This window comes from Alexandromys fortis, unplaced genomic scaffold (genome assembly GCF_014885135.2).
Source record: "Alexandromys fortis isolate MF-2015 unplaced genomic scaffold, M_Fortis_MF-2015_v1.1 scaffold_3, whole genome shotgun sequence".
NCBI classification, from domain to species: Eukaryota; Metazoa; Chordata; class Mammalia; order Rodentia; family Cricetidae; genus Alexandromys; species Alexandromys fortis.
Window position 1 is genome coordinate 1,057,173 of NW_026067909.1, and position 17,383 is coordinate 1,074,555.

General features: G+C 49.6%; 1 protein-coding gene across 4 annotated transcripts in view; it reads right to left on the minus strand.

Moving 5' to 3' along the window:
* Positions 1-6,271, minus strand: part of Chst15 (carbohydrate sulfotransferase 15) — an 83,698-nt gene extending 77,427 nt beyond the window's left edge. For 2 of the 4 annotated variants that reach the window (XM_050137321.1, XM_050137323.1), the window contains exon 1: positions 5,126-6,271. The gene's annotated coding sequence lies outside the window, so the exon portion shown is untranslated. Of the gene's footprint in view, positions 1-4,379; positions 5,078-5,125 lie in introns of those variants that run through there. The other 2 variants (XM_050137322.1, XM_050137324.1) reach the window with 2 other exon arrangements.
* Between the last annotated feature and the right edge of the window lie 11,112 nt (positions 6,272-17,383).

The window sequence follows — 17,383 nt, forward strand, 5'->3', positions numbered from 1 at the left end:
GTGCTAGGCAAGGCCTCCACCACTGAACTACATTCCTAGCGATGGCCTCAAGGTAGACTATATTAGACAGAGGACATGATGCTTTAAGGCAGTGACTCTCAGCCTTCCTAATGTTGAAACCCCTTCATACAAGTTCCTCCTGTTGTAGTGACCCCCAACCATAAAATCATTTTGCTGCTACTTCATAACTGTAATTTTGCTACTGTTATGAATCATAATAAGTAAATACCCGTTTTCTGATGATCTCAAGTGATTCCTGTGAAAGGGTCATTTGACCCCTTAATGGGGTCACAACCCACACGTTGAGAACCGCTGCTCTAAGGATACACGGTTTAGGGGTGCTATGCAGTTTTAGACCTCAGAGATATTCCTCTATCATGTTAGGAGTTCTAGAAAAGAAATAATTACACAATCCAATGCTCACTGAGTGCTATTTACCAGGCATTGTTCCCAGCACCTGGCAGGGACTTAACTCCTTTATAGGACACCTGGGCGAAATCATCCGAAGACTCCAATCTCCAAGGCACTCACCAGACTCCCACTGCACTCTCCCAAGGCCCCTCGAAGACGCCTGTCAGCCGCATTATGTAATTCTGACTTGCACAAGCTCTGCCTCGCCCACTAATCTCATTGCTGTGCAGGAACTGCGTGCTGAGAGCTGACTCTCTGCCCCCATGCACCTGGCCCAGGGCCACACCTAAAGGGTATGCATAAATATTGCACGGAGCTGCTTTCAACCATGGGGGTGGGGTGGGGGGACGCTGCTCCCCTTCTCTCTGCATCCCTGCAAATTCTGTAAAGGACAGAAACCGCTTCCCACTTGCCAACTCCCCTCCACTGTCAATTCCACTCACGGAAACAGTCTTCTCCTGGAGTGAGGACTGTCCCATCCCCCCTTCACCCATCCTCCCTGCACATAGGAATAATCAAAACCATGGGGAGGGTCTCCATTGCCCTCCCCTGGACCTCTAAGAGAGATGAAAGGATACGTATATCTGTGGGACCTGCCTAGCACAGGGCCAGCTGTGAATGTATAGGGGCTCCTGGATTCTCATGTTTTAGGAAAACAAATCGACATCAACCCTTCTCTTCCTGGATATTAGGCTGGACAAACTAAGTATGTAACCACCACCTTTATAGTCTCCTCAGGATGTGGGGAGCCGGGGTCTTCGCATGCATCATTTCGTCGTAGTGTTTCAGAAGAGAAGCAATCTCGGGGAACACACAGGACCCAATACGTGAGGACAATAAAGAAACCCACTGTGTAAGCTGAAACGCCTTGTCTCTGAATACTCGACCAGCTAAGAACAAACAAGATCTCTTTATTCCCAGCTGGAGGACCCAACTGCCCTTTGAAGTAACTTAATATCCACGGTACCTGAGCCTCCGAACTTACAGCCCAGAAAGTGACACGGGTTGCATTCTTATTCCCAGTGACTCAACAGTCACTTCTAAGTCACACACTACCGAAGACACATCTGCTCGGATGTATGACACTCCCGAGCCTGCTACAACTTTTGAAAACACAGTTTCTACCTTGAGAATTGAAAACATCTCTTCTCTTATGCAGATGGTCTTCCAATGGCATCTCTACAAACAGGGGCCAGCTGAGGCTCCAGAAAGGGGAAGGCTCAAGAGGTGTGGACAGAAGTGACAGCTGCCAACCCCAAAGAGTGTCCTCATCTGAGAGTTTGTAAGAGACCCAAGCCAGCATAGTGGCCATGAAGAGCCACCCACCCCAGGCTTTTCTCCTGTCCCAACAGCCAACCCCTCTCTTACACTGGCTTTGCCTTACTCTCACTCCGAGGTCTGCAGCTGAAAGATCATCTGTCCACGTGACACTGGCAGGTCTGTCTGCCTGTCCTAAGAGAGAGCAGGGACTCTGTCTTATTCCCATGGCACCCCTAGGCGCAACTACGGGATCTGTTCAGTAAACCATCAGACAAGATGTTTTATGCAAAGCCTCACTGCCCTTGATGGGGGTGCATGGACTAGCTGTGGGACCCATGACACAAATCACATAGAGAAGCCTGGGCAGGCCTCCTCTAGCTCTAGGCAAAACAAGTAGACACCAGTGTGAGAGCCCATGTGGACCAGTTTAAGTCTTCTCTGACATCTCAACACAGGACCACCACTACCACCACTGCCTCGCCTCTGTCATCCTTAGACTCCAGCCCATGCATCCATACCCAGGCTTAAGATCTGTTTGGAAATTAACAAGACCCATGGACTCTGCTTTTTCCCAGGTAGCTGGAGCCGACTGGAGGCTTCCTGCTGTGTCACTCACCTGTTCAAGGCATCTATCTGTCTCCTCTCCACAGCATACACACACACAAACACACCACCACCACAACCACCACTACCACCATTACCACCATCACCACCACCACCACCACCACTACCACCACCATGCAAATCCCCAGCTTGTTCTCTGCAGTTTCAAAGCTTCCCAGCTCCTGGGGCCCAACTGGTTAATTAGAGATTGTTCTTCTCAAGGCACTGAATAGACACAATCCAATTGCCACTGGCCCAACCTTTCCCTCTTTTTCTGGCTCCATCCTGATGCAAGGATTACTCTCTTGGGAATGGGAGAAAGGGAGGCCTCTCTTCAGATGCAAGCGAAGACAGGATGTAGAAGGAACAGTGGCCCTCACAGCAGCCACTGTTAACAGCACTAGATCCCTAGGTGAACAGTGGCCCAGGTTTTGTACATCAGAGAAAAGCATGACGGACCAGCCTCCTCCAGTGTTGTGTTTCCTTCAGGAGATCCTAAGATAGTTCCTGGGGGAGTGAGACCTTGGGAAGAAGGTTGGACCTAAGTCTTCCTGTTCACCCATGCCCTAGTAGGGAAACAATAGCAAACCACTTCATTTCTCTTGAGGTGACAACAAAGAAAAAAAATCTTCAGTTTTTCTTTAGTTTGGGGGGAAGCAAACTTGCTGGTAAAATCCAACCCAAAAAAGCATTTTTATTCCCAGCCTACTTTGAACAAAACCATATGATGTGGGTGTGTTCACGTATCAGTCAACAGATCCTGGTTCAACAAACAATTGGTGAAAGCAGCGAATGCCATATTCTGAAGAAGAGGTCTTGATTTTGCGAGGAGGCAGCTGAGAGGAAATTTCTGGTGGAGAACAGAGGGACTTCAAGAGAAACTTTGGGAAAACCTCTAAGCTTCCTCTCCCCTCGGGGCAACCACAGTGGAGGAGGATACAGATGTTCTCAGGGGGCCTATTGGTATGATCACTCCAATCCCGGGATGTGATCCACACCATTCAGTCAGATGTTGCAAAAGATGGGTACACTGAAAAGCTAGGCTTCAGTAACAGAGGCACCCCACCTGTCAGAAGTAGCAGTTGATAATGGGCAACCAACCTCAGGGAGTCACTGGCCACAAGCCCTCATAAGGCTTTCCTGAACTTCATTCCTGAAAACTGTACTCATCACGGATGAGGTGAAGGCGTTCAGCAGATTTACTAGGAGACGCAGGACAAGAGCCCCCCCAACCCCTCCAGCAGCTGGTTCCTACCCCCAGACTCGCCGCCACCAGCAAGCGCGCTTACTAAAGGCGCCAATGTCCAGCCACCAGCCAGCAGCCTAGCAGCAGGCAACCCAGTCCCAACATTGGGCTGCTCCAGTCGCTACTCTAGCAGCGTTGTCTGCCCCTCAAGACAGGCAAACAACGTGGACACTCAGATCGTGGTGGAGCAGTCAAACAAGGGTGCGCGGGACCTTGGAATCCTAAACGTGGACACTGATGAGTGCAAGCCAGCCAATCAGTTCGCCCGATGAAGAAATCAGGCGCTTCCCCAGCTCTCCATTCATTCCCTGCAAAGCCTGGCTCCCCTCGCCCCGGCGCCATCCAGAATCCCAAGGGGCTCCACCCGGCCAAGTGCGCCAAGACCTGCCACCAGCCACCACAACGCTCGCTTCCTCTCCACCGGCGCACACAACCCCACCGATTAGCACGCCATCGCCAACCCCAGCGTCGCCCCCAAGTCCGGGCCGCTGCCTTCCCGGCTCCCGGCGGCAGTCGCCACCGCCCCGCGGCCCGGTTCAGGCAAGCCTCGTTCTACCCCCTGTTCCCCCAGCTGGCCGGGGACACCACCAGACTCCTTAGTCAGGCCGCTTCGGGGACTAGGGGACAGGGACGAAGGAAAAAGCGGAGAGTAAAAAAGTTCAGGCCTCTCCATCCGTTCTTCCCAAGCCGGTCCCCACAGTCCCTCCTCAAGAACCCTGGTCCTACAGACGCCGACGCCTGAAACTGTTCCCCCAAATCCACACACGTGCCTTCCTGCTGGGAGACATATAGCAGCTACAGCCCGGGTTTCCGAGACGGCTCCCATCGGTACCAAAGACAGTGGGAGATGCCCACGTACCTGCCCCAGGCTGTGCCTGGAAACTTCCCCCAAAGTGTGCGGGGGAGGGGCATTGAGCACGGTTAGGAGAACCCCGGTCCCCAGTTCTGCCCGCGGAGAACTCGCTCCAGAAAATCGCCGACCTGTCTGTCCATTGGTCCTATATCCAGCGGTTCTCCGCCTTCAGCTTCCAGGGCTAGCTGGCCCAGGGTCGCGCGGATTCTGACTCCTTGGGGCGTTTCTGCGGGACAGCCAGCCGGTGCGTGCCCCGCGGCGTGCGTCTTCCGCCGGCCTCCAGCTGTCCACAGCGCCACCACGCCACCACCCGGTCCCCTTTCTCGGAGCTCGGGCCACATTCGCTCTGGCTAGGGAGGGGGCGTGTGAGCCCCGGCGCCTCCACCCGCAGTCGTTCCCGCAGGGCCCCCAAGCGCGCTGGGCACCCAGAGCGCGGCCAGGACTGAGCAGTGAAAGAGACGCCTCCTACTGGGGACTGCGCCTGGAGCGTGCAGGCCCGACCGAGGGGTGCGGGCCCAAACCTGCCAGAGCTCGGCGCGCTCCAAGTTCATTGTCTGCCTGGGCCGCCGCCGCCTCCACGCCGGGAGCACCGCGGGGAGTGAGGCTGCGCGCTGTCCCCGCCACCCGGACTCCCAGCTCTCAGTCCCGGCCAGCCGGAGCGGAACCCGCAGAGGGGCACCGGAACCCCGAGCCAAACCTCCGCGCGCCGCTTCTCGCCGCCCCCAACCCTTCAGCCCGCACCCAACTTGTACCTGAAAAGCCCAAGACGAGCTCAGAAGCCTCTGCAGCTCCGACTCCGCGGGAGCGCGCACCCAGCCCCGCGCCTAGCGCGCCGCATCCAGGGCACATCAACCTGACTCCTCGAGCGCTAGGAGGAAAAAGTTTGGGAGTGACTTGCAGATGGCGAATGAAACCTCTGAAGAGAACCCTCCCCCCGCCCCATGTCGCGCTGACACACATCAGCTCGAGTCTGGAATGCGAGATCAAGGCGTGCGCGCCCCACTGAGCGGTGGGTTTGGTCCCCGCCCCCTCGCCCTGCAAGTAAATACAGTTTGTGTGTTGCGGTAACTCTGAAAAGGCAAAACCGAAACCTGGTGTGTGTGGCTGTGACCCAGGCTACCAGAGACAGTTTTAAGGAACTTGGCGGTCCAGAGGCAGCCCATACATTGATATTCAAGGCCATTGGCGCTGGTGGTTTCGGCGCCCTCTGTTGTATTTTTGCATCCTACAAAGGCTGCCTAGCTCTTTAGCCTTGTAGGTCTGCTTCTTCTGAGAGGTAAGGTTCTGCAGGACACCGAGCACCACTGACTGCCGCAGTGGCCCACGGGGTGCTGCTCCAAGGAAGGGCTCCAGTGGTCGCCCCCCCCCCCGCGCCCCATGCTGTGGGCTGAAGATGCAAATCGGTTGGTGTAAAGACACCTTAAACTCTTAAGGCTTGTTCGGGAAAGCCTCAGGAGCACCCAACCCAGACTCTGGGAACAGGATAGAAGCCACAGTCTGTTCCCATGGCCAGAATCCAGCACCTTGTTTCTCGAAGCAATAGAGAAACCACTCTCTAAACTGTAGAATGTTGGCACATGTAAGAAAGGTGTTTCTAGACAATGGGAGTCCCCCGTCTCTCTTGCTGGAGGGTGCACCTCATGCCTTAGAAGCTACTATCACCCTGAAGTCATAAACTTCTGGCTCAGCCTCCATGGCAACTGACTCAGAGGTCACAATCAGAGGATTATAACTGCAGATGGGAACCGTGAATGACAAGGGAGTTCTTCAAAACCCCTGTCTTGTTTTCCAACAAATACTGCCTCTTACATAAAGATCCGCAAAGAAAGATTAATGAAGCAATGAGGCCGGGCTCCCCCCCTCCCCTAGTCAGCAGACTGTATTGCTGTTTCCCGTGTAGACTCGGCCTAGCGAATTGGAGGTCTTTATTATTTTTTTTTAAACAAAAACCTTTTTTTCTAAAAATACAATGAGCTGGTTTTTGCAGAGTTCACAATTCCCAATAGATAATGATGCCATTTTTCATGGTCTTACACACGTTGTGGCTTTGGGGCTTATTTATTAGCTCCGGAGAAAAGACTGCCTTTCAGTAACGTTTATATATTCGAGTAATTGCGCTGGGACACAGTGCAGGTTGCTGTTAAAAAGGGTGGGTTGTGCAGGCGCCGGCAAGCAGAGTCCTGGGCCAGGCAGCTGTCAGAGCAGGGTGTGCAGCCAGTTTAAGCAAACACAGGGAAGGTTTTTTGGAAACAGCAAGGAGGAAATCCCCTCCTGTAAGAGTGTGTGGAACATGATCCCCGGGCCACACGTATGGGGGCTTTCCAATACATGCCCCATTATGGAGATGGCGCTGGGCCCACCCAGATGACTTTCAAATTCAGGTGTCAGAAATCACAGCTGACATGGGAGCAAATTGTTTTTAAGTAAAATCCCTGTGCCGCTTTGATATGAGTTCCACCGGGACTTTCCAACAGTATTATACATGTTCCTGCGATTACCTGGAGAAGGATTTCTTTCTTTTCCTCGCTCAACATTAACTTCAAAAAAAAAATTATCCAAGTATTGCCTGTTATCCCAAAAGGCTCTAACAATACCCACATGCCCTGGGTGAGTAAAGAGAGGGAGTGAGGGATGGATGGATAGCAACCAGGAGAGACTAGTGCTGGTAGGCCTTTGGCAATTCATAAGAAACAAACACAGAAAGTTTAAGACAGTAAACACGGCCTCCTCAGCATTCATTCCCAGGTTGTCATGTGTAGGGATAAGCCCTCCCCTTGGGGGCGGGCTGCCCTCAGGCGTATGTTTACGGATATAGTGCGCGGGCAGAGGCTGCGCGGGCCCCTTCCGCTTGCTCTCCTGTTTCCGCTGGCTACCCCGCTGGAACCTTGGTTTTGTGAGTCTGTTTTGTTATTAAATTTGTCTAAATATCAATTACTGGTGATTTATTGATCCGACCGCTGCAGTCATGATTGGAGGGAGAGAGGGAGCTGTTGCCTGGGTTCACATCCTACTTCCAATACCTACTAACTAATTCTGCATAAGTCCCTTCTTTCTGAGTCGCTATTGGTCCACTGGGTTATTAATCCCAGCTCTTCAGTCTTCCACAGTGGTCCCACCTGTACATTTGTGTCACTATAACAAGATACCTGAAGCTGGCTAACACTAAAGAAAAGGGGTTTGTTTACTCGTGATCCTAGGGGCTCAAGAGCCAGGATCTGGCAGAGTTCTTTTTTTACTGGCAGACTTCCAAGGTAGTTCAGACCATCACACAGCAGGGAGCCGTGTGTCTGTGTGTCTTCCCTGTCTTCCTTTTCTTATAAAGCAAGTACCTAATCTGAGGGCTTCCCACTCTGGTATCCTTATTTGATTCTGACCACCTCCCAGAGGCCCCACCTCCAAATCCTATAGTTGAAGTTTTTCCTAATGTGTCACAACAAGGATTACATTTCACCATATGCACGTTTGGCTGACAGCCTTCTCAGCAGTATCAGTGACATACATCTCCCCTGCCACCACCTCATGGTGAAAGGGCTTCTCTTCTTGGCGACTTGACTCTTGCCTTTTTTTTGGGGGGGGGGGGAGGACAATGAGATATTGGGGAACGATTAGGCCAGAGGCTAGAAGTGCTCTTGTGAGGCCAGGCTTGCTGTGTCCTCTTCTAGCGGCCCACCTTATAAAGAGCATGTCTTAAATAGGAGCTTCATCTTTCTGCAAGACTCCAGAATGAACACTGTGAAGCAGACCTGAGTTCAGTTTATACCCTGGAACCAAGTGATCCCAGCTCCAGCTGCACTCAGAGGCACACCAGCTGATACACATACACACACACACACACACACAACACACACAAACAAGGTGGAGGGCGGATGTTCCTCTGTTGTAAGCTGTTTTGTTACACAGCATTATTGTGGCAGCAGCTGATTGAGCCATTTACAGCAGTGTGTTTATGGCAAAGCACATGCTAAGCACAGGGGTGGGAGAGATGACTCAGCAGTTAAGGGCACTGGCTGCTCTTACAGAGGACCTGGGTTCAGTTCTCAGCACCCATGTAGTGGCTCAGAGCTATCTGTAGGTCCAGTTCCGGGACATCCAATGCCCTCTTCTGGCCTCCACAGGCACTGCATGCACATGGTATACAGACATACACACAGGCAAATGCTTACCCGTATGCATAAAATAAGAAAATAAATCTTTAGAAATAGAAAAAATGATAATCACAATTATTGGGCTATAGGAAACAAAGTAGCTATTATTAGTGAGCATCATTCTTGAAAGTTTTGTACATAGTTGCCATGTGATTGTTTAATAATGAATTAAATGAGTGATGATTATAACTTGAATAAAGATTTAGAAGAGACAGCACAAGAACATTAGAGCATTGTAAAAAGGACTCACTACAGCCCTTACAGTCACATTCATTCATTCTGGAAGGATTCTCTGAACACCTACTGTGTGCCATACAATAGGATGACTGAGGGAGCCCCTGAGATAACTAAGGTCCATTCTCTTCCTAAAGGGACCGCCACAGACCCCCCCCCATGAGACAAGCAGTACTTTCCCATTCTGCATCCTTAAACCTACCCAACAAGCCATGCTACTTATGCCCATTCTTCATGCTGGAAGACTGAGGCTCAGAAACCAAGAGTGTAGAAGCACACCTGTTTGCTACCTACTGGTGCCAATGACACCAAGTTAATGGTGGGCAAACCTGTTGTAACTGGGTTCCTGTCCCTTTCTGGCCCTCAGTCATGCCAGGGCTTAGTAAACACGAGGCCCACAAGGCACAGATTCTGCTTCTGCCGTAAAAAGGGCTTTGCCCCGGGGGATTGAGGGCCTTAGAGGTCATCGCAGAGGCTCTCAAATTCATTCCGGCAGCCCTAGGTTCAGATTTCTGCAACGACCTGCTTCCCACCCTGTGACTTTGACAAATTTAGACTCCTCAGTAACCCGAAATGCATTTCAATTTTTATAAATTTAGAAATCCTTTGGTTAGGCGGATCCCTCCCGCAGTAATGCATCCATTAAGTGTACTTTAAACCAATTTTGGTATGCTAATCCATCACAAATCGACGTGAAATTTGGGTTCTTGTGAAAATTTCCTCCACCCGATCCAAACCCTCTACAGGATTTAGGAGAGTAAGAGGTTCCTTAAAGCGGCAGGCTTGACTCGGCCCTGAACGTTCAGGGGGACACGGGGAAGCCAGAGCTGATTTTAAACAAATATACACATTCACACACAAACTGTCTGTGATCATGGGAGGGGAGGGGCAGTTATTCCAAGAAAAAGAAATGCTGCCAGATCCTTAAGATTTCAAGGACTCTTGGAGCGATGGCATCACACCTGTTACTGCATTCCCAGCCTATAGCCCAGTCTAGTACCACACACACACACACACACACCCTAGAGGTGCTTGGCAAAGGGGCCTATTGGAGTCACCTGCTTGGATTGTGACCTGCCTCCTGTGATTGTCCCCGTTGCCTAAAACTCAGACCTTCTCTCCCCACCTGTGAAGCGTGGGGATGCTGCAGGAACAATCGGAGCCGCTGCAGAAGAACCACGAGAGGATGGGAGTGTGGTCGAGGAAAGCCAGGGGAGAGCACAAGCCCTGTAATTGGCAGCATAAAGAACCCAGGGGTGATAAAGGAGACATAATGTCACTGTTATCACCATGCAGGACTCGGTTGCTGCCGATTGTTGAAGGGCAGTGCCTATTAAGTAGATGTTTTTAGCTGCATAATAGACATTTTGCCAATAAGATCAAGTTTACAGCCCGGAGCATTACACTTACTTGCTTCTGTCATAAGATCTACAGCCCACCCAACTGCAGAACTGAGCGGTTGACATGGGAAACGGTGGGCATCGTCACCTGCCCTGACTGTGAAATACCTGTATCTTCTAAATAAGCTTCATTCTCCTGGTGGAGGGTTTATCGCAGTCAAATGTTACAGAGTGGTGCTTGGGAGGATAATGGGAATGACGCCCACAGGCAGGTGCTGGGAACTGACTGTGATGTGTTCTCCTTGTGTCTCCTTAGGGATCCAACTCCCACCACCCTAAAGTTCTGCGATGCTGTCACATGCACCTGCCCGGGGGCCTTCAGGAGTGCCACCGTAGGGTTTGAAACTGTGTTCTGCCAGGCCAGTCAGCCACCATCTTGGTCGCAAGCCTGACTCATCGTAAAGTCCCTCAGGAGTTTTAAAATATAGAATCCAGGGTCCCGATAGGTTCCATGTCACAGGCTCTCTCAGACCCACGTCCCTTCTCCCTTAGCGCTGTCTCTTTAGGCTTCTCCTGCTAACTGTCTTTTTCCTCCCTTGACCCCTACCGACTGGTTCTTCCTTCATAATACATCAGGATCTCCCCAAACATTATCTGGTCCTGTCAACCCTCTGGTCAAGACCTTTGACACCCATGTCTCAAGCCTCCATGGCAGCAATAAGACAATTGAGGTCTGTATGGCCAGGTCAGGGCCAAGGCTCCCACAGCTGCGGGCCTTCCTCTTTTCTGGTCCCTTCTCACAACAGCTTCTCAAGTTGAATCAGACAGGGCTTCTGTGTCAGTGGCATCACAAAACACTGGTGTCCCTTGTCCAGGAACTATCTGCTCTTTAGATGGATGTCAACTAAAGGAAAATGGGCCCCTGAGAAACTACTCTGATGAAATTAACACCCAGTGTACGTATGGCTTTGGCTGTGGGTGGGCATCTGGGAGGGGAAACATCCAGATCAAGCCCTTCTCTTTCTCTATCTCCATCCTACCAGGGCTTTTCTAGATGCAGCCGTTGTGCCAGGCTCTGGTTTGAACCTCGTTTGCCCTGGCATCCTTTTCTCACATCCTTCCTTGAGATATGAATGTTAGGACTGCATGGTCCCTTGGGCTGTTACCTCTCCACGTTGACATAAAAGTTTCTTGTTTCCCACCTAGAGAAGTGAGCATAAAGGGACTGGCTCGCTATTTCTATTCAGTCTCCTATTGCTATGCAACATGTCACCATCCTAGCCTTAGTGATGAGGAGCAATACTGTGCAATAGTCCGCAGGAGTCAAGAAAAGATGGGTACAGAGAGAACCCTTTCTCACTCGGGCTTTCCTTCTATACATGCCCTCAACTGATTGGATGAGGCCCACCCACATGGAGGAGAACAACCATTCATACTCAATCCACTGATTTCAGTGTCCACGTCTTCCAAAAGAAGATAGACCCTGCATACCATTGGCTGAGTATCTAGACATCTCAAGGCTCAGTCAAGTGCTAAGTAAGATTGGCCATTACAGGGGTCATTCAGCTTCTAGCTTACTTCCTCTTCTGCATCGGGAAATAAACCTGCTTGCTTACACACTTCCTCCTAAACACACCCAGGAGTCCCAGGGCCCCACTCTATCCTTAGGGGCCCCTAGTCTGCAAAGACATACACAAACAAGGGCTAGAGCTGGTCGCTGCCTTCTCTCTGGCTGCAGAGATCTTAGGCACCTGGCAAGGAGCTAACCTGCAGAGAAGTCCCCACCCTCAGTCACCCCAGGTCCTTCAGGCAATTGCTGTAGCCAGGACTTTCCGGTGCCATGATTTACACTTCTAACCCCACATTCTATCAACACACTCACGGGGAAACATTCATATCCTGGAATGTCGGTAGACAGAACCGTGCAGCAGCTGGGAGTGGCTCTGTGATGGGGTATGGGAAGTGTTGGGGAGTCAGGAAGCAAGCTGCTGGAGGGCACAGGCTTCCAAGGCATCTCCAGTGTCACTTGCATTGTGAAATCATCCACTATGAAAAGAGCTCAACAGCATCCATAAAGGATAATTTGTTTTCATCAAAATAGAAAACACTGCTATCATTTACTATTTAAAAAATTATCACGAAGTAAACAGATTGAAAAATAAACAAAGAATTTACATTAGATCAGGGCCGTGAGCAAGGGCTAGAGGCCAAGGACCAGAGCACCGTGTTTTCTCACAGGGAAAGCTTTCTAAGACTCGTTAGGAGTCTACAGATGCATGTAATCCCTTGGATTCCGAGACAGAAGGATTGCTGTAGATTCGAGACCAGCCTACGCTATATAATGAGACCCTGTCTCACCAAACAAAATCCAAGTCAGATTTTTTTTCCAATTTTTATTTTTTTAAATTACTCATTTATTTATTTTATGTGCATTAGTGTCTTGCCTTCATATAGGTCTGTGTGAGGGTGTCAGATCCCCGGAACTGGAATTACAGACACTTGTGAGCTGCCATGAGTGCTGGGAATTCAATTTCTCTCTTAACCACTGAGTCATCTCTCCAGCCCCCAAGTCATATTTTAAGGAATTTGGTGAAAAACTAAATTCTCAATATGTGCCACTTTTTTTTTTTTTTTTTTTTTTTTTTTTTTTTTTTTTTTTTTTTTTTTTTTTTTTTTTTTTTTTTTTGGTTTTTTTGGTTTTTTGAGACAGGGTTTCTCTGTAGCTTTAGAGTCTATCCTGGAACTAGCTTTGTAGACCAGGCTGACTTCAAACTCACAGAGATCCGCCTGCTTCTGTCTCCTGAGTGCTGGGATTAAAGGAGTGTGCCACCACTGCCCAGCAATATGTGCCACTTTTATCTCTAACTGCCCGTCCAGGCACCACCTAAACCCCCTCAGGAATAGGTGAGCCCTGAAGCCCCCACCAGCCCTGTGGTGTCTTAGCTGGTGACTGTGGCACTCAGGGACAGGGAGGACATTTAGACTGGAAAGGGGTGAAGAATGGAGAGGAAGGCCAAAACAACTAGGAGTCTGCATTTCAGAAAGAATTGATTGGCCTCACTCCTGGCCTTCCTGGCTCCTTCTCTCTTCTTAGTTAAGGTTTCTATTGCTGTGATAAAACACTGACCCAAAGCAACTGGGGGTGGGAGCTGCTTGCCCCTCCTGGCCTGCTCAGTTCATTTTCTTATACACCCCAGGGCCACCTGCCCAGGGGTGGCCCTGCCCACAATGGGCTGACCTAGTCCATATCAATCACCACTGAAGAAAATGCCCCATAGGCTTGCCTACTGTGCGGTCTTAAGGGGTGTTTTCTTGGTTGAGGTTCCCTTTAATCAGATGACTGTAACTTGTATAAGATCCAGCAAAGCTGACACATGCCTACATCACTACTTCTTCCTCTTCTTCACCCTCTTCCTCTTCAGGGTCTCACTATGTATCACTGGCTAGCCTTCAACCTATTAGGTAGAAGAGGCTGGCCTCCACCCTCCAAAAGCTAGGATTATGTACTTCTTGTCCTCAACTAGCCTAAGTTTTCCATCCTGAGGCTGAGATAGCGCCCCTAGCTGTCTACCTAGCAGGCAGCTATGAACATAGTTATTTCTTCTTCCATTTCACTCAGAGAACTGAACGTGTGATGGGAGAGTCGAGGAACATACTCACAGAGACTACTGGGATATAAATATGTAGGTAGGTAGGTGGATGGATGGATGGATGGATGGATGGATGGATGGATGGGGTGGATGGATAGATAGATAGATAGATAGATAGATAGATAGATAGATAGATGATAGATAGATGATAGATAGATAGATAGATAGATAGATAGATAGATAGATAGATAGATAGATAGATAGGCAGGCAGGCAGGCAGGCAGGCAGACAGACAGACAGACAGACAGACAGTGTGTTTTAAAGATAAGGTCTTATATAGACTAGGCTGGCCTCAAACTCACTATATAGTCTAGGATGATCCTCCTGCCCCTGCCTCACAAGAGCTAGGATTGCAAACATGTGCCAGTCCACCACATCCAGTTTAGACATAGTGTGCAGGCACTCCACCATCTGAGCTACATCCCTAGCTCTTGGGGAATTCTCCTCTGAAGCATTAATAACAAGCGAGACCCATCCCATGGATATAGTCCCTTGCTATCAAGTCCTCACGGAGAAGCTAAAAGTACACCGTAAAGAAACAAGGTCCTTCTTCTGCTCAGGACCTGTCCCGTGCCAAAAACAACCATGCCTTTACAAACACTTCCTTATCTGTCTGGTTCTTTGAACCAGTTTGTAAATCCAAAGGTTCATGGAGGAAATACTGGTGCACTGTTTGGTAAAGTTAGCAGCTGGGTGAGAAAAGAGAGACCTCCTACTCAAAAAAAAAAAAAAACATAGCTATTAACTTATCACTCTACCGTGCAAGACTGCAGATATAACTCGGGGTAGGAGACTTTCCTAGCATGTTCAAGGCCAGGGGCAATGTACAGCAAGGCAAATGAATAAGTAATCAGATACAATCAAATCTAATGCTGGTCCTGCTGAACCCTCCACCCTTGGGAAATCTCTAGATCTTCATAACTCTGAGGAATTAATATTCTTTAGCTTGTTTCATAAATAAGAAACTTGCTTTGACCCCTTCCCAAGGCTGCTAGACCATCCATGCATCTACTCATAGGACTAGGACCCATAAGAGTGGCATGCATACTGCACACCTGGCAGTCTTTATGTTCTCAGCCTGGGCTTTAAAAAATATCAACACAGGGAACCCACAAGACATGAGGTTTGCTGCACCCTGGCAGGTTTCCTGCTGACTCAGTCCTGCTGGAAGGGAGCCAACCATGGTTACTTCTCAGGCCTCTGTGAGAAGCATTTTCGTAGACTGGTCTTCCAGCTAATATAAGGCACCAGGGCCTCACGCCTGGGCAGAGGTCTCTGCAGACACAGCCCTATTCCTCCAGCCCACTGCTTCCCTGCAGGATTCCTTAGGCATAGAGCTGTCCTCTATGGCTCTAGGAGGCTTGTGTTGTCCTCTGCAGAGAGGAGGAGGCAGCCAGGACTCATATCTGCAGCTTCTGGCTCCCTTTCCCATCCTTGAGTTTTTGTTTGTTTGTTTGTTTGTTTTGGTTTGGTTTGGTTGTTGTTTTGTTTTGTTTTTACCCCTCAACCCCTCAATGACGTGGCCTTCTGGCTCACCTTCACTGTCTGAGAAATACCTGGAGTGAAATTCAGGGCTTAATGCATTTGCAAAGAATGCTCCTCTGGTGGGTTCCTGTATTAGTCAGGGTTCTGCAGAAACACAGAGCTGAATCTGGTCTGACTGTGGCAACAATGACGGTCTCCCACCAGGAAACCCAAGGATTCAATATGTTCAGTCCTCAAGGCCGAATGTCTCAGCCGGTCTTCGGTATACACCAGAATCCTAAAGAAGCAGGCTTTAATGCCAGTGAAGGGATGGGCTTGCCAGTGAGAACCAGAGCAAGCAGGCAGAGAGCAGGCTTCCTTCTTCTGTGTCCTTTATGCAGAAGGTGTGTCCCAGATTCAGGCTGGGTCTGTCCATCTCAAATTATCCAATCAAGAAAAATCCCTCACCGGGCGGACGGTGGTGGCACACACCGTTAATCCCAGCACTCAAGAGGCAGAGGCAGGCGGATCTCTGTGAGTTCGAGGCCAGCCTGGTCTACAAGAGCTAGTTCTAGGACAGGAACCAAAAAGCTACGGAGAAACCCTGTCTCGAAAATCCAAAAGAAAAAAGAAAGAAAGAAAGAAAGAAAGAAAGAAAGAAAGAAAGAAAGAAAGAAAGAAAGAAAGAAAGAAAGAAAGAAAGATCCCTCGTAGGTATTCCCAGCCTGTTGGGCCTTAGTTAGTTTCCAGATATAGTCACGTTGACAACCAAGAGTAGCCATCACAGTCCCCAAAACCTAATTCATCCCAAAAGTAAGATAAGAACTCCTGCTACCAGCAGTGGGGTTTTGTTCCTTGTGGCTAAGCAGTGAGTCTGAAGTGATTTAAAAGTGATCCTCCAAGTCAGGTGGTGGTGGCTCATGCCTTTAATTCCAGCACTCAGGAGGCAGAAGCAGACAGATCTCAGTGAGTTCAAAGCTAGCCTGATCTACAAAGCAAGTTCTAGGACAGCTGGGGCCACACAGGGAGACTCATTTCAAAAAAGAAAAACGGAAAAGAAAGAAAGATTACGGTCCTAGAACACACCATCTACCCCAGTATAGTATTCAATAGCACACAGGTTTGTGTGCCCAAGTCCCCTGCATAACAAGCACACGCCACTTGGCCTAGGGACTGTGTCCCAGCCTCCTATCATTGCTGAGATGCTGAACCGCTGAAGCCAAAGCCATGTCAACCACTGAGCCTCTGTAAGGTCACAGGATATTGAGCCTCTGGACACAGCTTGTGTATGCGACACACGAGTAGATTAAATGTGTCTAACCATTGATGTCCTGGGTAGCAGACCATAGCAGAGGCAAGCCTGCCCATTCAGACTAGTACATTAAAGTCACCCTCCAGCAGGTCACACTAAACCCTGTTATCTGTCTTCCTGCGGTTTCCAAAAATGAGGGGTATGCCCAATAAATGCTATTCAAAGCTCCTCTACCAGGCCAGCCAGCTCCAGAAATGTCCTTTCAACTTCATTCAACAAAGAATTATATAAAGAAAGGTGGACGGGGCTGAGGAGATAGCTCAGTCAAGAAAGACCTTGCTATGCTACCATGAGAACCTAAGTTCAACCCCTAGCACCCACATAAAACTCGGGGTGTAATGGCATGTGCTTATAATCTCAGCACTGTGAAGGAAGGGATGGGGGGGATCCCTGAGACTCACCAACTGGTCGTGCCAGCTGAATTTTGAGCCCCAGGTCCCCGTAAGAGAAGCTATCTCAAAAGATAATGTGGACAGTGACCGAGGAGCAACATCCAACGTTGACCTCTGTCTTAGAGTTTCCATGGCAGCAATATAACACCATGCCCGAAACAAGCTGGAGAGGAAAGGGTTTGTTTCAGCTTATAGTTCCAAGTTCATCATCCAGGGGTGTCAGGACAGGAGCTCAAGCAAGGCAGGAGCCTGGAGGCAGGAGCTGAAGCAGAGGCCATGGAGGATGCTGCTTACTGGCTTTCTCCCCATGGTTTACTGCCTTCCTATACCAGCCAGGACCTATATTGTCCAGGGGTGCCACTGTCCCCAGTGAGCTGAGCATCAATCTCTAGTTAAGACAGTTCTCCACAGACTCTTACGTTCTCATTCGAGAATCCCTCTCCCTAAATGATTCTAGCTTGTGTCAAATTGAC